The sequence below is a fragment of the Cervus elaphus genome, chromosome 21, assembly GCF_910594005.1.
Source record: "Cervus elaphus chromosome 21, mCerEla1.1, whole genome shotgun sequence".
NCBI classification, from domain to species: Eukaryota; Metazoa; Chordata; class Mammalia; order Artiodactyla; family Cervidae; genus Cervus; species Cervus elaphus.
The window spans coordinates 6,757,787-6,779,421 of NC_057835.1; positions in this window are offsets into that span (position 1 = coordinate 6,757,787).

Consider the following 21,635-nt stretch of genomic DNA (forward strand, 5'->3'; position numbering starts at 1 on the left):
CCAAGAGCAAGCAGAACAAGAATTAATTACATAGGACAAAGTGATCTGGTTCTTTACCAGCTGTGTTATCAGGGAAGCCCATTAAAAGTCTAATCTTCCTTCCCTAAGAATGTCTTTTATCTGAGTAAGTAAGTGTTAGTCGCTCAGTCGTGTCCAACTCTGCGACCTGATGGACTGTAGCCTTCTAGGCTCCTCTGTCCACGGACTTCTCCAGGAAAGAATACTGGAGTGGGTAGCTATTCCCTTCTCCAGGGGATCTTCCCAATGCAGGGATCGAACTCTGGTGTCCTGCACTGCAGGCAGATTCTTTACTGTCTGAACCACCAGGGAAGAAGCGTGCCGGCCTCGACAGACCTTGCAAAAGCATGGCCATGAGGAGCTACTCAACGTCCGAGGTCAGGGGCGGCGGCCGAGAGGAGCTACCCAACGTCCGAGGCCAGGGGCGGCGGCTGAGAGGAGCTACCCAACGTCCGAGGCCAGGGGCGGCGGCCGAGAGGAGCTACCCCACGTCCAAGGAGCGGCGGCTGCGCAGGCGCAGGAGGGCCAAGAGAAGCTACTGCACCTTCAAGGTCAGGAGGGGCAGCCATGAGGAGATACCCCTCGTCCAAGGTAAGGAGCAGCAGCTGCGCTTTGCTGGAGCAGCCGTGAAGAGATACCCCACGTCCAAGGTAAGACGGTAGGTGTTGGGAGAGGGTATCAGAGGGCAGACACACTAACCGTAATCACAGAAAACTGGCCAATCTGATCACAGGAACACAGTCTTGTCTAACTCAATGAAACTAATCCATGCCGTGTGGGGCAACCCAAGATGGTCAGGTCATGGTGGAGAGGTCTGACAGATGTGGTCCACTGGAGAAGGGAATGGCAAACCACTTCAGTATTCTTGCCTTGAGAACCCCATGAACAGTATGAGAAGGCAAAATGATAGGATACTGAAAGAGGAATTCCCCAGGTCGGTAGGTGCCCAATATGCTACTGGAGATCAGTGGAGAAATAACTCCAGAAAGAATGAAGGGATGGAGCCAAAGCAAAAACAATACCCAATTGTGGATGGGACTGGTGATAGAAGCAAGGTCCGATGCTGTAAAGAGCAATATTGCATAGGAACCTGAAATGTTAGGTCCATGAATCAAGGCAAATTGGAAGTGGTCAAACAGGAGATGGCAAGAGTGAATGTTGACATACTAGGAATCAGCGAACTAAAATGGACTGGAATGGGTGAATTTAACTCAGATGACCATTATATCTACTACTGTGGGCAGGGATCCCTTAAAAGAAATGGAGTAGCCATCATGGTCAACAAAAGAGTCCAAAATGCAGTACTTGGATGCAATCTCAAAAATGACAGAATGATCTCTGTTCATTTCCAAAGCAAACCATTCACTATCATGGTAATGCAAGCCTACGCCCCAACCAGTAATGCTGAAGAAGCTGAAGTTGAATGGTTCTATGAAGACCTACAAGACCTTTTAGAACTAACACCCAAAAAAGACGTCCTTTTCATTATAAGGGACTGGAATGCAAAAGTCAGAAGTCAAGAAACACCTGGAGTAACAGGCAAATTTGGCCTTGGAGTATGGAATGAAGCAGGGCAAAGGCTAATAGAGTTTTGCCAAGAGAACACACTGGTCATAGCAAACACCCTCTTCCAACAACACAAGAGAAGATTCTACACATGGACATCACCAGATGGTCAACACCGAAATCAGATTGATTATATTCTTTGCAGCCAAAGATGGAGAAGCTCTATACAGTTAGCAAAAATAATACTGGGAGCTGACTGTGGCTCAGATCATGAATTCCTTATTGCCAATTGCAGACTTAAATTGAAGAAAGTAGGGAAAACCACTAGACCATTCAGGTATGACCTAAATCAAATCACTTATGACTATACAGTGGAAGTGAGAAATAGATTTAAGGGACTAGATCTGATAGACAGAGTGCCTGATGAACTATGGTCGGAGGTTCATGACATTGTACAGGAGACAGGGATCAAGACCATCCCTATGGAAAAGAAATGCAAAAAGGCAAAATGGTTGTCTGAGGAGGCCTTACAAATAGCTGTGAAAAGAAGAGAAGCAAAAAGCAAAGGAGAAAAGGAAAGATATTCCTATTTGAATGCAGAGTTCCAAAGAATAGCAAGGAGAGATAAGAAAGCCTTCCTCAGCAATCAATGCAAAGAAATAGAGAAAAACAACAGAATGGGAAAGACTAAAGATCTTTTCAAGAAAATTAGAGATACCAAGGGAACATTTCGTGCAAAGATGGGTTCGATAAAGGACAGAAATGGTATGGACCTAACAATGGTATGGACCTAAGAAGAGGTGGCAAGAATACACAGAAGAACTGTACAAAAAAGATCTTCATGACCCAGATAATCATGATGGTGTGATCACTCACCTAGAGCCAGACATCCTGGAATGTAAAGTCAGGTGGGCCTTAGAAAGCATCACTACAAACAAAGCTAGTGGAGGTGATAGAATTCCAGTTGAGCTATTTCAAATCCTGAAAGATGATGCTGTGAAAGTGCTACACTCAATATGCCAGCAAATTTGGAAAACTCAGCAGTGGCCACAAGACTGGAAAAGGTCAGTTTTCATTCCAATCCCAAAGAAAGGCAATCCCAAAGAATGCTAAAACTACCACACAATTGCACTCATCTCACACGCTAGTCAAGTAATGCTCAAAATTCTCCAAGCCAGGCTTCAGCAATACGTCAACCGTGAACTTCCAGATGTTCAAGCTGGTTTTAGAAAAGGCAGAGGAACCAGAGATCAAATTGCCAGCATCCGCTGGATCATCGAAAAAGCAAGAGAGTTCCAGAAAAACATCTATTTCTGCTTTATTGACTATGCCAAAGCCTTTGACTATGTGAATCACAGTAAACTGTGGAAAATTCTGAAAGAGATGGGAATACCAGACCACCTGGCCCACCTCTTGAGAAACTTATATGCAGGTCAGGAAGCAACAGTTAGAACTGGACATGGACCAACAGACTGGTTCCAAATAGGAAAAGGAGTACGTCAAGGCTGTATATTGTCACCTGCTTATTTAACTTATATGCAGAGTACATCATGAGAAACGCTGGGCTGGAAGAAGCACAGCTGGAATCAAGATTGCTGGGAGAAGTGTCAATAACCTCAGACATGCAGATGACACCACCCTTATGGCAGAAAGTGAAGAGGAACTAGAAAGCCTCTTGATGAAAGTGAAAGAGGAGAGTGGAAAAGTTGGCTTAAAGCTCAACATTCAGAAAGCTAAGATCATGGCATCTGGTCCCATCACTTCATGGGAAATAGATGGGGAGACAGTGGAAGCAGTGTCAGACTTTATTTTTGGGGGCTCCAAAATCACTGCAGATGGTGACTGCAGCAATGAAATTAAAAGACGTGTACTCCTTGGAAGGAAAGTTATGACCAACCTAGACAGCATATTAAAAAGTAGAGACATTACTTTGCTAACAAAGGTCCATCTAGTCAAGGCTATGGTTTTTCCAGTGGTCATGTATGGATGTGAGAGTTGGACTGTGAAGAAAGCTGAGAGCAGAAATTGATGCTTTTGAACTGTGGTGTTGGAGAAGACTTTTGAGAGTCCCTTGGACTGCAAGGAGATCCAACCAGTCCATCCTAAAAGAGATAGCCCTGGGTGTTCATTGGAAGGACTGATGCTGAAGCTGAAACGCCAATACTTTGGCCACCTCATGTGAAGGGTTGACTCATTTGAAAAGACCCTGATGCTGGGAAAGATTGAGGGCAGGAGGAGAAGGGGACGACAGAGGATGAGATGGCTGGATGACATCACTGACTCGATGGCCATGAGTTTGAGTAAACTCTGGGAGTTGGTGATAGGCAGGCAGGCCTGGTGTGCTGTGATTCAAGGGGTCGCAAAGAGTTGGACACGACTGAGCGACTGAACTGAACCAAAGTGATCTGATAAAGGGTGGTTACAGTTCTTTGAGGGACATTGCTGGTTCTATGATGTTCTATTTTCTGGATATAAGAAATAAAACTTCTGTCCCTTATTTCTTATCTATACTTGTATCAATGAATAAATTATATTTTTGTAGACAGAAATAAAACATTTATCTTGTCTCCCTGCCTGACTCTTCCAGAATTCAAAGCTACTATTTAGTGTATTTATTTTCATAGTCTTATAATTATTTGTGAAAGTTCAGTAAGGATCTGTCCTCCTTGAGATAGGACATAAGTAGAAATATCGGTTATATAACAAAGGCTTTGACTGGAAAGTAGTATCTGAAAATGATGACCAAACAATTTTAAAGAACTAAAAGCTGACTTCATGGACCAATGGTTACAAAGCCCTCTTGGGTACCTGCTGTACACAGCTCCCGGCCTTACAGATGAATGAGCGAGGTCACTTCCTGGCATGCCCAGAAAACTGAAGATATTTTGGAGACTTTGAGAAGAGAAAAAATCACCCAAACCTTTAGGCATCACAGGCAAAATCTAGTGATGGGTTTTCGGCTTGGCTTCCTAGATTTGAGAGACTTAAAAGTTCAATCTGAGATTCTTAATGTAAAGTTCCCGCAAAGCAAGCCAGAAAAGGCTTTTGTGATCTGTTAACCATTCTTGTAACATGGGCTTCCCTGGTGGCTCAGACGGTAAAGAATCTGCTTATAGTGCAGGAGACCCCGGGTTTGATCCCTGGGTTGGGAAGATCCCCTGGAGAAGGTAATGGCAACCGACTCCAGTATTCTGGCCTGGAGAAGCCCATTGACAGAGGAGCCTGGTGGACTACAGTCCATGGGGTCTCAAAGAGTCAGACAGGACTGAGTGACTAACACTACTACTATATCATCCTTATAGCACTTTCGTAAATAATCTGGCCAAATCTAATGAAACTAGACTAATTTTGTAAACAAAAATGACATTACTCTGATTTTTGTTGTTGTTCAGTCTCCCAGCCATGTCAGACTCTTTACGACCCCGTGGACTGCAGCACGCCAGGCCTCCGTGTCCCTCACCATCTCCCGAAGTTTGCCCAAGTTCATGTTCACTGCACTGGTGATGCCATCCAGCCATCTCATCTTCTGACGCCTTCCTCTCCTTCTGCCCTCAATCTTTGCGACAAGTATTCAGGCTTGGTTATCTTTGATCAAAAAGGCAGGTGATGGTAGAGATAAATTTTATGTTTCAGTAGAAAATGAAAATCTGCCCTGTGGGTTATTAGATTCTAGTCCTATTCATTGCCTTTAAACTATTTTTACCTTTTTGTAAAGTGGATCCTGCCATCTTGCATATTTTGTCAGAAGATGACATTACGTTTCCATTTTTCTCCCATCCTCCTGAGTTGACATCACTGAGAACAAAAACTGCCCTTTTCCAGAATCCCTGCGTGCTGAAGCCAGGTGATCTGTTACAACATCTGAGGATTTCTCACCGCACCAGGCGGGCCATTCAGGAAGCTCAGGAGAACGTGGTCTCCCAAGCTAGGCTAGTAACTGATGTTATCTGCCGCCCCCACTCCACCGCTAAGACGCTTTGAATCCAGCATCTGGAAACTGCGGGGCTGTTCTCTGGACTCAGAAAACAGTCCGTTCCAACCATTGATCTGCATTTCTCTCTTTTCATAGAAACTTCTCCCGTCTGAAGCCTGACTGCTGTCGCCATCCTGCAAGTATCCTCCACTACGAAGTGTTGACAGCAGTTAAACTGCCGCTCCGCGAACAGAGGTGATCGAATGAGAAGTGGGCATGCATGGTACCGAACCAAAAAGGGGTCTCTTCCGTCCTTGAACAAGTAGGGGGGACTCACAGAGACTCCCTCCTTGACCAGACTCTGGTCTACCTCCGTGGAGACCTTCTTTCACTAGGCAAGCACGTCGCATGTCCTCAAGAGCCCAGGTGTGGCAAGAATTCTACAACAGTCCTTCAGACAAGCCAGATTATCTAGCATCCCTTCCCTTGACATCTGATCAAATCCCTGATCAGATGTGATCAGGTCTGATCGGTCTCACATCAGGTCTGATCACCTGGCCTGCCTTTAGCAAGAGTCCTATTATGTCTGTTTCAACAGAAACCACTTCTCATCACCCCTAAGTTTTCCTCTTAGTAAGTTTCCATCCACTCGTCCCCACTTGCTCCTTGCCTTACTTCTGCTGCATTTGGAGTTGACTTTGATTCTGTACTGAAGTTTACTACAGAGAAAAACAAAAACAAAAAAAATGTGTTTTTAACCCTTTAACTCCCATCCAGCTCTGATTCTCTCTGATACAGGTGTTGGGAAGGGCTGGCCCTGAGTCTGATGTCGGGGAGAGACTGGTTCCAGGCAGGAAGCCCCAGGCGGGCACCAGAAAACCCACTGCCTTGGCAGGCCCTCTGGTCTGGGGGCCCTATCAGCCCATGGGGAAGACTTGCAGGCAGGATTTCATGGTGCTGTTCCCAGCCCTGGGCCATGGAGGGAGGGTCTCGGGTGCAAGCTGGACCCTGGGGTGTTCGTTCTGTCATCTGCACATGGGATGGGCAGGGCTTGTCTGAAGGCACGTGGGGACAGGGGACAGCCAGAGTGGGACTAGAAGCGGGAGACCACCCTCTGCCCGGCTGCAGCCATGGCCCTCCCCCCGCAGACTGGCTTCCCCTGCCTTCGGATGCTGAGGCTGTAGCTCCTCTGTCCCCTGGAAGTTGGCTCTGGGGCTGGGTGGGGAGCAGCCTGGACCCTTTCCAGGCAGGAGCTTAGGCCAACATGCTTTCCTCATAGCATCTCTTACTCTGGGCGGTTTTCTTGTTTACCTGTGTCTACTGCCTGTCCCCCTCCCTGCAGAGTGCGCCCATGTGGTCATGGATCTCCAGCATCTTGCCCGCCCTGTGAGCTTTCTGTTCCCAGGACAGGGCCTAATGTCTGTGGACAAGTGGTGATTAGATCTCTCCCTGAGTGCAGACCACGTGACTCCGTGACCCCCGGCAGGAGGTGGAGGGCACACGTTTGTGGGGCCCCTGGGTACTGTGACTGGAGAGCTCGGGGCTACCGGAGGGACATTTCATCTGCTTTTGAGACTAAGACACTGTTTAGGAATGCTGTTTGTGTCCAGTCACATACTAATCACAAGTAATTCTTACCTTTCCGAATGGGTCCTGTAGGACCTCCCCATAATGAGTTTGTTCTCCTGATTTGTGTGACTTTCATGTTTCTGCAGAATAACAAGGATTTAAAAATTATACAATTTGCACTGGACATCAACTCAGTTTGGCTTTGGAAAATGTCTTAATTAATTCTTGGTAAATGTTCACCACCTGATACAAACAGCCGACTCATTGGTAAAGACCCTGATGCTGGCAAAGATTGAGGGCAGGAGGAGAAGAGGCCAACAGAGGCTGAGATGATTGGATGGCATCACTGAATCAATGGACATGAACTTGGGTGAACTCCTGGAGATAGTAAGGTACAGGGAGGCCTGGAGTGCTGCCGTCCATGGGGTTGCAGAGTCGGACATGACTTAGCGACTGAACAACAAAATGTTCCCAAAGAACAGAAGAGGCAGCTGGCGGGTCAGGGGGAAGTGTGTGAATTTCTGGCCTTCTAGTGCTCTTATTGAGGCATTTCTTTACATACTCCTTCACTGTTGACGCTACAAGTGTCCAGGTGTGTGAGCCTGTCATGGGTGGATACACAGGTTGTACACTGCCCAACTCAACAAGTGCCAACTTAAGTGTTCACATGGAACACCGTGTGAATCACACTCCTTGGAGCTGAGCAGCAGAGGACTTGCACAACTGAACACAAGGGTCCTTGTGCCTCCAGGGCCTGTCAATCATTAGCCTTGGTAGACACTGGCTGTGCTATCTGCTTTTTTCAAGGAACAGTCTGTGGTAGAGGCATGTGACGCAAACCTTGCTCTAAGACTCTGGCTGGCATTGCTAGAAGACATCACTGAACACAATCCACAGTGCAACCCTTTGTAGGCCAGACAGAGGGACCTACGTGCCTTGCTGGGGCCCATGTGAGCCCTTCTCCCACGTGAGATTCTCAGGCTGGCCTGTCTCCGCAGCCTGTCCTGGGTTGCTTAGCAGGTAAATGGACTCCCTGGGGCTGCTTTTCCTTCTCCAGGCATTGCTGATAAATGTGGCTCCAGAGAAAGCCCAGGCAGGGGAGCCAGGATGAGAGATGTCACTTACCAGCCAGGTTTTCATGGGCTTATTTGAATCTACAGGCCTGGGAACAGGGACTGATGGATCCTTACAGACTCCTGCTGTGTTCATTTCCCACCAAAATGAGGTTCACATCCAGGGCTAAGCGATGCAAATAGCTCTCTCTGTCTCCCTCGCTTTTTTGGTTCAGATTGGATAAAAGAGTTTATAGCCATGGGTCTGTTTTCACACTGATGGATGTGAATGAGGCATGCAGGCTGTGTCCACTCCCTGGAGCATGTGCACACACCTGGACACATAAGTGTGACACACGCACGCACCATGGATATTCCCTCATACACATGGGCATGAACTTGCTCATGCTGCCAGCGACTTACACCTTGCATCTCCCTGTGTCCAGGCATGCACATGCACAAGATATGTGCACACGCAAGCCCGTGACCAGACAAGTGTACTCACAGACGTCTGCTCACACTGGCCTTGGACTACACATGTCCTCCTGCAAAGAGAAACGTATGGTCTGTGCATGCACAAGCATGCACTCACACCGCAGACAGACCCTGCTCTCCAGTGCTCGAAGGCCCCCAGAGGTCGAAGGCTCCCAGTGGTCAAAAGCCAGACATTAAAAGCATTCATAAAAGAACACTATCAGAAGTTCAGCAGCAGCACTGATTTCTGTGGTTGTCAGAGTTGAGTAAATAAACCCCAAGAGGCATTTAATATGGGGTCTGCTCACAAAGGGCCAGTCCTGGTAAGGAGCAGAAACTGGTATTGCTTTTCAGTCTTCCTTAAAGTGGAGACAGCCAGGACGAAGGCAGTCTTGGGGTTTCCTAGTCCATCAGCTGGTTCCTTTTCAGGAGTAGATGTTACTCTGTTTCCAGGATGCCCAACCAGAGCCAGTGAGGACCCTTGAGAGCACCCTGGTACAGGTGGTCCCTGCCCCTCTCCACAGCCAGCTCAGGGGCCACAGTGCCCACCTCGGATGGCGGGGAAGCATCCTTCCTCTTTGTACCCTTTGAAGTCTGTGTTCATCCTGAGTTCATGGTTTGCAGTCTCTGGCCCCAGTCACCAACTGCCAGGGCTGACTTGTGTCCCCAGAATCCCTGTGCTGAAGTCCTGACCCCAGGACCTCAGGATGGGGCTGTGTTTGGAGGACAGATCTTCCAAGGGGTGATTAAGGTTGAATGGGGTCATGAGGAAATTGGGTCACACTGTCCCAGTCTGACAGGCATCCTTATTATAAGGGGCGACCAGGACCCAGACATGGACAGAGGGATGACTACGCAAGGACACTGGGAGAAGATGACATCTACGTGCTAGGGAGGAAGACCTCAGGGGTAACCAGCCTGTTGATGCCACAATCTCCAGAACCGGGAGACAATATGAGCCCGTTGTTTAATTCCCCATCTGGGGGCTGTGTTATGCAGGCCCTGAGAAACTCCGACACCAGCAGCCCTCAGCCCCAAGCTGACCTCCCACCGCTGGCCCTATACGGAGCCCAGCGCCAGCCGTGGCTGACAACCGCCACCAGCCACACGTGGCCATGCCGTTGAATCTTTTAGAGAGACTTAAAGAAATCTTGTCCCTTTGCTCATGTAGTTTCCATTTTCGGGGCTCTTCACTCCTGTATCTGATTAATGTTCCCGTCTGGCATCTTTTCCTTCAGCTTGGAGGGCTCCCTGTAGCATTTCTCTTAGGGCGAGGCAGCAGGTGGTGACATTTTTGCTTTTTATGTCTGAAAAGGTCTGTTGTGCCTTTGTTTCTGAGTACTATTTTTGTTGGGTAGAGAATTTTCAGTTGATGGGTTTTTTCTTTCAGTACCTTGAAGATGTAGTTCCGTGAGACTCTTAGGCAACATTTCCAGTGAGAAATCTCCTACCATCCTTATCTTGGCTCTTTTATATAAAACATGCCTTTTTCTTTTCCCAGATTTCCTCTTTAACACTGGTTTTGAGTAATTTGGTCTCAATGAGTCATGGTGAATGTTTCTTCTTGGGTGTGTGTGTTTTGTGTGTGCGTGTTTGTGTGTTTTTAACTTCTTGGATCTGGAGGTTTGTAGTTTCCATCACATTTGGAAAACTTTCAGCCTTTACTTCTTTGAATATGATTCCTGTTCCCTCTCCTCCTCCTGGTCTGTCTCTCTTCCCTCTTAAGCACTGTGGACCCATCCATCAGGCTGCCAGAGGCCCTGGCTCACTAATGCTCTGCAAATTCTTTGACTCTGCGTCTTTCATTCTGGATAGTTTCTATTGCTTTGCCATCAAGGTCACTAACCTGTTCTCCCACAGTGCCTAATCCATCTTTAATCTGATCAATGTATTGTTCATCTTGGACACTGTGGTTTCAGCTTGATTTGGGTTTGATTTGGGTCGCAACCTTACACTGCCTGTGAAGTGAAGTGTGAAGTGAAGTGTGAAGTGAAGTCACTCAGTCGTGTCTGACTCTTTTTGACCCCATGGACTGTAGCCCACCAGGCTCCTCTGTCCATGGGATTCTCTAGGCAAGAATACTGGAGTGGGTTGCCATTTCCTTCTAGTCCACCCCAAAGAGCTGCCCTATATTCAGCCAAGGGTCGCAGTTACAGTTGGCAGGAGGAGGGCCCCGGGGACAGGCAACCCCTCTGACTATCTGTTCAGATGGAGCATCATCAGAGGCAACAGCAGGACTGGGGAGCTGGGCAGGGAGCTGCTGCAGGTTCCCAAGCGGAGACTCAATAGCAGAGGTGGTGAGACAAGCTTGATTTTATATTTTAAAGTAGAGCTGGACGGACTTTCAGACAGAGGGCAAGGGGGACCGGGAGAAAGAAAGGCATCTAGCAGTGTCTGAGGACTGGAAATTAAATGGTGGATGCCAGCTACTCATTCAGACAGAGGGCCTCCTCGGGGTGAGGTGTTCTCACCTGTTCCGCAACTCCACTGGACTGGCTTCCCTGGCTTCTTAATAAAGGAAGACTCCTGGATTCACTGGGTGATGGATTGAGAGATGGATACACAGAGTTGGAGATGGATATGCAGACCCAAAGGTCAAGAGAAGAAGGATGTCTCCAGAAGGATTGAATTTCCTTCCTCAAGCTTTCAAAGAGATGACCAGACAGGGTGAGCTGCCAGGGTCTGAGAAGCAGGAGAGGGCTGTGGGCTCTTGGCATCTGTCTGGCTCTTCCTGGCCATCTGTTCTTCTTCTCCACCCCCCACCAACACAAGGAAAACTGGGGTTCTTCCACCAGCCCTTGTTTCCGAATGGAGACAGGAGGCCCCCTATTTCTGATTCCATCCTCAGGACAGTGGTGAATACCCACTGGGGCCAGCCCTGGTCTGTCTGAAGGCCTGACTTCTATTCTGAGTCCCGGCCTGAACAACCTTCACCGTCACCAATGTTTATTGAGCACCTACTGTGTTCTAGGGACTCTTCAGTGAAGCAGACAGGAGCTGATCCAGACAGGATTGATCAGACAGACAGGAAGCCACCCTCAGGGGCCGTGTCTCAGAGTCATTAGGTGGGCAGACACACAGGCTCACAGATGTAGCTTCAGGGAGGGAAAGGGGCCATAAGGAAGACAAAACATGGCACAAGGGCCAGGAGCTAGACAGTGGCAGAGCGGGAACTGTCCCAGCCAGAAGGGTCTCTGGGGCTCTGGACCTGGGGCCTGAGTGGTGAGGAGTTGCCTGGGGAGACTGCTAACAATGCATCTCGTTGTCCAGGCCCTTGGTCAGTGGCAAATCCTGTCCCCAGGTCTGTAACCAGATGCTGGGGCCCCATGAATGACTGAGTGAATGAATGAGTGAACGAAGGCCTTGAATTAACCCCCTGGCTCTAAAAAGGAGACAGTTACTACCCCATGTTCTCAGGTGAGGAACTGAGCCTGAACCTGGAGGTTCTGAGCTATCTGCACGGTTGTGAGTAAGGGCCCTTTGGACCCCACGGGTGTGCCGGACTCCCCAGGGTCTGGTTTGCTATCACTCCAGAGCACGTGCCACCTGCCAGCAGAGCAGATGGTGACTGCCAGAAGCAGACGGCAGGACTGGCACAGGTTCAGAGCTCAGCAGGTGGCCCAGGACTCGGCCTGGCTCCTGCCGTCACTTTGGGTGGCAGCAATGTGGCTGCTGGCCCATGCCTGTCACTCTTGTCCACTCAGGCTCTGTCCCCGGCTGGGCTGTGGCCACAGCCTCCTCAAGACAGAGCGGAGAGGGAACAGTTGTCATGCTGAAGCTCAGGCCACCCACGACTGCCAGGAGTCACACCCAAGAAGCTGTTCTGAACTCAGTCCCGAATTCCTTGCAGCGGCTGGAAGTGTGAGGGTCAGAATGTGAAGCTGGACGGCGGGCTCCTCCCAGAAACCAGGCTGGGACCCAGCCTGCGGGGGGCTGCCTAGGTGCCATGTCCTCCAGTTGGACCCTCAGCCCCAGGCAGCAAACCCTGCGGCCACCCGCCAGTGACGGGGCCCGGGGCTCCCCTCCCGCCAGCTCATTTTCCTGTGTGCAGTGGCTCTGTTGAATAAGTGAATGGGAATGTGTGAGCTCTGTGTGCGTGTGTTCATATTTGATGCTCAAAGAGAAATGTCAGTTGGGGATAGTGTTTAGGGACCATTGAGACAGAGAGGGTGGTTGAAGCCAGAAAGTGTGACTGTCTGTGTGAAAACACACACTGAGGGAGAGGCTGAGGCTGGACCTTGTGCTACTGGGAAGGCCCACTTCACACACACGTGTGCACATGTCTGCAGTAGTGTGCACACGTGTATATGCCCACACGCATATAATACACATGGGCTCACATTTGCAATGCATGTGGATTCCTAGTTACACAAGCACACACGTGCACATATGTATGCAGATGTAGGCAAACAGGGACACGCACTTGGGCACACACACGAGCATTTGTGATGGGCTTGCTCACATGTGCATATACATACACAAACGCCCAGGCACAGATACATTCGCATGCATACAGGCATGTGTGTGTCCACGCTCACATGTGTGCACATGCTTCTGCTTGTGCAGACCCCTGGGATGGCACAGAGACCTTGCCCCTCACCCTGAATGCCGTCCGGCGAGGGTGCAGCCAGCACAGCCCAGGGAATCACAGTTTCTGCTGACGCATTAACCTTGGTCCCCAGTTTCCTCTGGCTCCCACAGCAGAGCATGACCTGAGGTCACCATGGCAGCCAACCTCGAGTCTGCCCTTTGCTTGAAGTTCAGCCTCAAGCTGGTGGCACACTTCTGCCTGGCATGCCTGATCTCAGGGACTGTGGTGTGGGCTGACCTCAAGGGAGGGTCCAAGCCGCTTTGAGAGGCTCCCTCTGCTCGGCAGATGCAAGGAGGACTGGGCCGGAGACGCTGACCACTGCCTGTGCCCCAGCCTCCAGCAGGCAGGTGGTCTCTGTCATTGCTCTCTGCACGCTCCAAGGCCCCCTGAGGCCCCGAGGTCGGTGCACCCCTGGGGCGCTTCTCCCCGAGAATGCCTTGGGTGTCACTGCTGAACCTCCTCTTCTGATCAAGGGGCCACCTCTCACTTAGGTGACATGTAGCCTGACGTCTCTTGGCTTTCAGCACACCCTTGGGGAGGGACACCTGGTCTGGAGGAGAGGGAAGAGGGGGCACCCTCAGGTCAGAGTTGACTCCCCCTGTCTGCCGTCTGCCTGAACTAGAAGGGGGGACTTCTGAACAGTGGGACCAGAGATGAACCCAGGGCACGTTCCAGCAAAAGTTCAGACGGTGCCCGAGTCCTCTGGGCCACCTCTTGAACAAAGATGAAGAAGAACGGAGCCGCGCGAGCTGCAGGGAGTTCAGCCACCCACCTGCACAGCCTGCCAGGCTGCGCGGCCCCCGCAGCCCCTCGCCGGCGGGCAGCTGGTGGAGGGGCCCTGGGGGCTGACACTGCAGGTAGTCTAGGGCCGCTGGGCCTGCTGGCCTCCCCGCAGGCTGATATGAGGCCGGCAGGCTGGCTGGGGAGGGATCAGCAGGGAGGGGTGCCCGGGTCGGGTCAGGGAATCTGCATCTCAAAGAGATAAATGAAAGCTGGCTGTCAGCGTCCCTCTGCACTGGAGGAATTATTTGTCCCCGAGGAAGGGCAGACCACAGCAGAAGTGCATTTCTAACATGAGCGGGAGAGATTGCAATCGTCCAGGAACTGTCTGGAAGGGCATTTCTGTGGTGCGCTGACCTTCCCGCGGGTGGGCGGCCCCCACCTCACAGACGGCACCCCGGGCTCCCACCACCCACCTGCCTCCCAGCCCATCCCCCAGCTCCGACCTGGGCTTCGCCAGGGACTGAGGGGCTTCACTGTGTCCTAACACAGAAGCGGCAGTGAGAGCCGGTGGGGGAGGGTGGGCTATTCCCACACTGGTAACTGCTCTTGTGAGCTCACAGGCGGCTCTGCCTGCACCTCCCGGGTCTGGTGCTTGCCTGAGCCTCTGATCACTGGGGGTCTGGGGACAGGCACACTGTCAGTGCATGACTGGACCACGCCAGCTGACAAGCACCCCCTCCGCCCAGTCCCTGGACCCAACACCAGGTGTCCTGCCGTGAGGCCTCATTAACGAGTACCCAGTGCCGAACACTCGTCCGGGCCCTTGCGACATCAGTGCAGATGCCTGCATCACAGAGTGGACGAGGGACCAGGACTAGGGTGTGTGTGGTGTGGGAGGGGCTGCTGAGGGCCACGGGGTCTGGGGGTGCAGGGCAGGGGCATCACAGTATGAAATAGGGTGCGTGGAACAGGCGTCTTAGCTGGGGTCCTGTATTGGCCTTGACTCCGTCACACATGGCCTCCGCCTGCAGGGGGTGAAACCGCATGTTAATAGCTCAGCGTCCATGGTCAGGGCCCGGCTCAGCCCTGCTGCGGCCTCTGCTCGGGCCCTCACAGGCTGCAGTTCAGGTGTCGGTGGGGCCGGCTCTCATCTGAGGCCTGACCGGGGAGGGTGGGTTAGGCCCACCTGGTGTTGGGGGCTCCATTGCTCAGGTCTTCTTGGACAAGGCCCTTGCTCCTTCCTGACCGTGATGGAGGCGGCCCTCTGCTCCTTGGTGCGTGGTCTTCCCTCCAAGTGGTTTAGCCAGGAGGAGGGAGTCTGTCAGAGAGACAGAAGACCCGCTCTCCCGTGACCTAATCACAAAGCCGTGTCCCTACATGTTCCCATGTTCTGCTGGTTGGTAGCAAGTCAAGCCATGAGGCCAGGCCACACTCAATGGGAGGCTGCCGGGGTGCCCGCTCCAGGAGGGGCTGACTGAGGGCCGACTCTGCCATCCCCAAAAGCAGCTTGAGATGGAGGTTAACACGAGGGAAGCTTTTATTGACAAGATACCTCAGGAGCGCAGGCCTCAGAGGCCAGGAGGGTGAAGGGCGGGGGTGGGGGGAGGGCTCACATGGACACGTGTCGTCCATATGGACCCCATGCAGGCAGCTGGGGCTCCAGCCTCTGGCTTCTGAGGAGCTCTGGGGCAGGTGGCCCAGAGCTGTGCCCCGAGGGATGGCCCCTGCTTCTCGCCGGTCAGAGCCGCCACGCTCCCGGTAGGTCCAGCTCAGGAGTACAGGGTGCAGAGGACCCCTTCGGGGATCCCGGGTGGTGCCTCGGGCCCCTGGGGCAGAAAGGGTGAGAAAAGATGGAGGGGTTGTGGGAAGCCCAGCTCTGGGCACCGGGGGCTCTGAAGAAGAGGGGGCTCCTGTAGACAGTGAGGGGTTTTGGGCCCCCCAGTGGCCCTGGAGCAGATGTCAGCCCCTCCTGTCTGCAGCCCGTCCATCCCAGGTGTGGACCCGAGGTCTCTACCGAGCTGGGACGGCAGAGTGAGCGGAGGTGGAGGGACCACTGGCCCTGACTCTGCAAGCAGGCAGGGACGTGCGGCCCCTGAAGGTCCCCAAGCAAACAGCTGGCCGCGTCACAGTGGGCCCGGCCTCCCTGTGCCTGGGGGCTGCACAGGCCTGCGGGAGGCTAGGTGGGAGCCGGAGGGACCAGGCTTCGGCTCCAGGAGGGCTGGCAGGCGTGGGGTTGGGCGAGCATATGCTTGTCGCAGCGGCAGCAGCTGTCAGCCGTCCAGAGTGCCGGCCCAGCCAGGCCCAGGGGGCCCAGGACTCAGCCAGCTGCCGTTTGTGACTGGGAAATTGAAGACGCTCTTGGCGCCAGGGGCCACAGGGAAGGGAGACAGAGGTGCGGGGCGCTAACTACCTCTGCCTGCACCTGTCCCAGACGTGGAGAGCTGGCTCAGCCTGGTGCAGGCCGCAGCCGGGATGGACTCTCTCCATGTCTGTCCCCTCCTCTGTGTGGGCCTGAGGACTGGGCTCCTCAGTGCCAAGTGGCTTCTCTTGGGGATGCGGAGCTTACAGAGGGGCCTCCAGGCCCCGGCTGGGAAGGGCTGGAGGTGGTGGGTCCTGAGCAGGATGGGGAGTGCTGGGCCTGCAGGGCACTTGGCTCGGTGCCAGGGATGCGGGTCAGGAAGTCTGGGCAGGGCCACATCAGCTCTGGGCGTCAGCAGCCAGCACCAGCCTCTTTGCCAGCCCTGGGGCCACCTTGTGGACTGCCAGCCTGAGCCTGTGTCTCACCTCTTTCCTCCAGGGCACCTCCACACCCCCTGCGTCTTAAACCAAAGGCCCTGTGAAGGAAGGAAAAACTTTTCTCCCACTTTTTGGCCCACCCAAGGCCCAGGAGGATGAAGGGGTCAGTCCAGGGTCACACCAGCCAGTGGCTTGGCCCTGACCATGGTGATGGTGATGATGGTATGACCATGATGACCTTCCATCCAGCAGATTCTCATGGCGTAAATGAGTTCCTCCCATGTCTGGAGCGAGCCTGAAGCAGAGACCCCCCCCTTCTCCCACACACACGCCTGAGTCTGCCTGAGAAGGCGTCGGTTGGTTTAAAGCTCTCAGAGCCCATTTCACAGATTCAAGTCTTGCAAAGAGGCAATGCCCAGAGGTCGGCCAACCCACTTCTTGTTTTCTCAATGAGGGTCTGGCTTGGCCAGGGTCACAGGGTCAAGCGGACCCATCGGGGGCCAGGGTTGAGATCCTGGTTCATCCCCTCCTACCTACAGTTTCTGTGTGGGCTGCAGCAATGGAGGGACCCCAGGGACCCCAGGCCCCTGCACCATATGTCTGTCCAGTGGCGAGGGGAGGGGAGTGGCTTCAGAGCAGGTGCGGGCGCCTGACACCTGCTGCCCTGTAGGGCCTGCTCTGGCCCTGATCATGGCCTCTGCCCCATCCTCTCCCAGACAGGTGTCCTCACCAGCATCTCAGGGCAGCAGAACAGGGGCAGGGTCCTCGTGGAGCAGGTAGAAGCCAGGCCAGGAAGGTGTGAGCTTGCTCCTGCCCATGGGGAGGGTGTGCAACCAGGCCGTGGGAATGAAGGGGAGCGGGCCCGTCTGCAGGAGATCACACAGAGGGCAGCGAGTGTGGCTGTGTGTGGGCTGTGTGCCCGGGCCAGGCTCAGCCCCCAGCCTCAGTGCCCAGCTGGGAAGTGGGGAGGGTGCTGGCCGACCACGAGCAGAGCAATGCCCACTTCACAAGGACAATGCAAGAGCCCGGGAAGCCCAGGCGCCAGCCTTTCTGTGAAGCCCATGGCAGAGAGGGCCTTTCTCCTGTGCTCAGAGCGGGCGTGGCCGGAAGGAGGGCTGATGCTGGGGGCATGTTGGGTTGTGGCAGGAGTGTGGCCTGAGAGTGTGGCCGGTGGGGCTGTGGGGACAGAGGGACGGGCCAGGCTGAGGCTGCAGGGGCTGCAACAGATGAGGCGGGCTGAGCGGAGAACAGGGGAGAGGAGGCATTCAGGGTGACGCGGATTTATAATTGGGTGCCACCGAGGGAAGCAGGGAAGGAGCCGGGAGGAGGTGCCGGTTTGCTGAGAGAGATAATGAACGGGGCTTTGGGACCAGCTGGGACGAGAGCAATTAATCTACACGGAGAGGAGGGCGGCTTTGCTGGCTCCGTACTGTACCTGCGCTGCTTACTCTGAATGCTCCTCTAATCGGCTTAGGGGTTTATGCAAATTCGGGTGTGCAGGCGCCCTGATTGGGTTGTGCAGGAATTGTCCAGGCCACCAGCCCTCATTTTCTCTGCAGCATCCTGGCTCCTGGCTCCTGCTCCCTGATGAGATCCCCCAGCCAGGATGGGGGTTTTAAACATAATTAGGACTAGAGCCAAAGGGGATTTCCATAGGAAAAAGTGCACAGGGCCAGAGGCCAGGCCACCCTGGGACCAGAGCTAGATGCAGAAGGAGGCTCCCAAAGTCGGAGCAGTGGCCACAGCTGGGAGGCTGAGAGCTCTGCCCACGGGCCAGACCAAGCCCCAGTCTCAAGCCAACACAGCGCTCTGACCAGCGTGGCTGTACACTGAGCCCTGACCCCAGTCACACTCTGACCCTGACCCTGGTCCCACTCTGACCCCTGACCCTGGTCCCTCTCTGAGCCCTGCCCCTGGTCACTTTATGAGCCTAGACCCTCGTCCCACTCTGAACCCTGACTCTGGTCCCACTCTGATCCCCGACCCTGGTCACACACTGATCCTTGACCCTGGTCCCACTCTGAGCCCTGATCCTGGTCCCACTCTGAGCCCTGGCCCTGGTCCCACTCTGAGCTCTGGCCCCATTCTGAGCCCTGGCCCTGGTCCCACTCTGAGCCCTGATCTGGGTCCCACTCTGAGCCCTGACCCCGGCCACACTCTGACCTGTGACACTGGTCCCACCCTGACCCCAGACTCTGGTCACACACTCAGCCCTGACCCTCCAGAACAAGACCTTTAACTCATTAATGTTCACTCATTAATTCCATAGACTTGTCCCAAACAGGCGCTCTGAGCCAGGCCCTGGGATGTCAGGTGCACCCGTGGACACTAAGCCCGCCCTCTTGGCTCACTGTCCGCCTAAGCGGGACACAGATGAACAACAGTGTGATGGTCATGGGCGGCATAGTGACCTGCTGGCCCAGGCGTCCTGTGGTCCTCTGGTTTTGTGATGAGGGCTACTTATGAGCAGAATTGCCCATCATGGCTGACATACGTGGGTCTGGAAGCCCCCAGGGGTGGCAGACAGGCCTCACTCTTTGTCACACTGTTGTTCAGCTGTATCCCTCTCAGGCGGACAGTGAGCCAAGAGGGCGGGCTCAGTGTCCATGTCTGTACCTGACATCCCAGGGCCTGGCTCAGAGCGCCTGTTTGGGACAAGTCTATGGAGTTTGCGAGTCAGTGAATGAGTTGGTCAAATCCAAACTATGATTCCTTTGGTCAAGAGGCTGCTTTCTTCATACGGCAGAGGAAGCATATACTGTCCTGGAGCGTCCAGGAGGTAAAGACGGGATCCGAGGGTGGGAGGCACATGGTGGGCAGTTATGCGTAGTCAGAAAGGCTTCCTAAGAAATAAGCCCCAAGCAGCAGTCAGATGAGTAAGACCCAGGGTGTGTGTGTATGTGTGAGAGAGAGAGAGAGGGAGAGAGTCAGGCTGCTGGGGCGTGGGGCAGGGCCGGGGGTGGGCCCGGGGGGCCTCTGCAGCGGGCGGCCAGTGAGGAAGGATCAGTGCTTCCTACACACCGAGCTGGCAGTCGGGTGACGTCACTGCAGATCCTCCTCCTCCTGGGCCGTGTCTGAGCCTTACCCCTCCATGGAGCATCGTGGGCTCAGGACCCTAGAATCTCCGGCTTCAAAGGGGCCGTGGAGGCCTAGGGGGCAGAAGGCAGAGGGATGCTGAGCGGCACGAGCCAACCTCAGGCCAGGCGGGTGCCGTCCTTAGCCTCTTCTGCTGGCAGCCAGAAGCAGCGACCAGTCCTGGTTTGCTTCCAGTGCTTATTTGGCTCTGATAAGGAAATAGCGAACACTTGGGGCATAAATCTTAGAAAATGTTGAAAAGCGTAAGTAAAAACACAGCGATGACTCAGAGTCCCAATTCCACCTCGGAGTCACTATTTCAGGACTGCCCTGCAAGGCTGTGCATGTTGCTCACTGCACAAAGGGGCTGAGGGAGGAGGCAGTTTCAGCTTGTGGTTTGTTTAGCAACCATGCGACCTGAGGGTGGCTGCATCCCCCTGGCAGGATGGGAGGCACGGGGGTGGCTTTCAGTTTCTGGGAAGATGCCATGTGGGCTGTGTTCATGCTGGTTCATCTCTTCCAGACTGTCTCCAACCATAACATCCTATAGACACACAACGTGCGCACATCTCTATCTTTATAAATGTAGGAAGCTGTGTCCACACTGCTGCCGGCCCCTTGCTGTCTTCCCTGTGAGATGCCTGTCGTCCTCTGGGGATGACCCTGGGTCTGTTTCCCCCTCCCCCATTGCTAGGCATTGCATTGCTTCCAGGTGCTCATTTCCACGAACACTTTGGTGACAAACACCTCTGCACACGAGGGCTTTTGCCATCCCTGGAACCAGGATTCCAACATGGGATGTTAGGGCTAATGACACCTGTCACCAGGTCACATGCTCTGTGGTCATGGGGCTGGTGAGTCTGAAGTCTACAGGGCTGGCCAGTGGGCTGGAAACTCAGGCAGGACTCTTGTCCAAGCTGAAGTTAATTCCCCTTTTTCCAGGAGATGTCCATTTTGCTCTTAAGACCTTCCACTGATTAGACGAGGCCCACCACACCACAGAGGGTCTCTTGCTTGACTCCAGGTCCTCTGACTGTGGCTGCTGATCACATGTCCAAAATACCTTCACAGTCATGCAGAGAGTGGTGCTTGACCAAATGCCTGGGCCACATAGCCCCGCCCAGCCAAGAGGTACAGTCATGTGGAAGGGTGTTACCTCCAGTGTATACCCAGGACAGTCACTCTTCATGTGTCCTACCCGCACTGAGCGTCAGGGATTTGGCAGTGAAATCAGGGCACATATAACAGCACCTCATGGCACTAGCAGAGAATCCAAGCTTCTTTTCACATAACTCTAGGTCGTGGACGTTTGAAATGGCCCAGTATGGTCAGACCCCTGTGGGGTCCCTGGACTTGAGAAGAGAGGAGGGTCTAGAACAGAGTCTTGGGTGGGGTGGAGGGGGAGAACGTTCCCTGGGGCATGGGGGGCAGTGAAGGAGTGGGGGCGGACCAGGCCCGGACAGACCTGCTGCGCATGGTCTGTTCACCTGGTCCTCCTCCCACCCCATCCTGACCATACCCAGGTGCTGAGACGTCTCCGTGTCATGAATTTCAGATACTTAGGAGCTGAAACACAGGTTCTGGTCTCGCTGGGTTGATGGGGGGCTGCAAAGTGGTGGCACGGGGCCCAGTCCAGACTGTGGGCGCCATAAACACTGCTCACTGCTGGTGTTTTACTGAGAGAATGAACGGGGCTGGTGCAAACAAGATGCCCAGCACGTAGTAGGCGCTTCATAAGCCCGGGCCCCCTCTCCTCCCCGTTTTGTCTCGAGGCTCAGTTTGCAGTGAGAGCAGTTGAGAGAATTGGGTCAGCTCCTATAATATCTTCTCACTGATTCCAATCACTCAGGCAATTGCTACATCATTAACCCAGATCATCACGCTCTTCAATCAACCACCGAGAATAGTGACACTCCAGGCGCCCAGCACGGAGCCTGCAACGCAACAGTGACCCGGGGTTTGCCGAGAGCCCACTTGA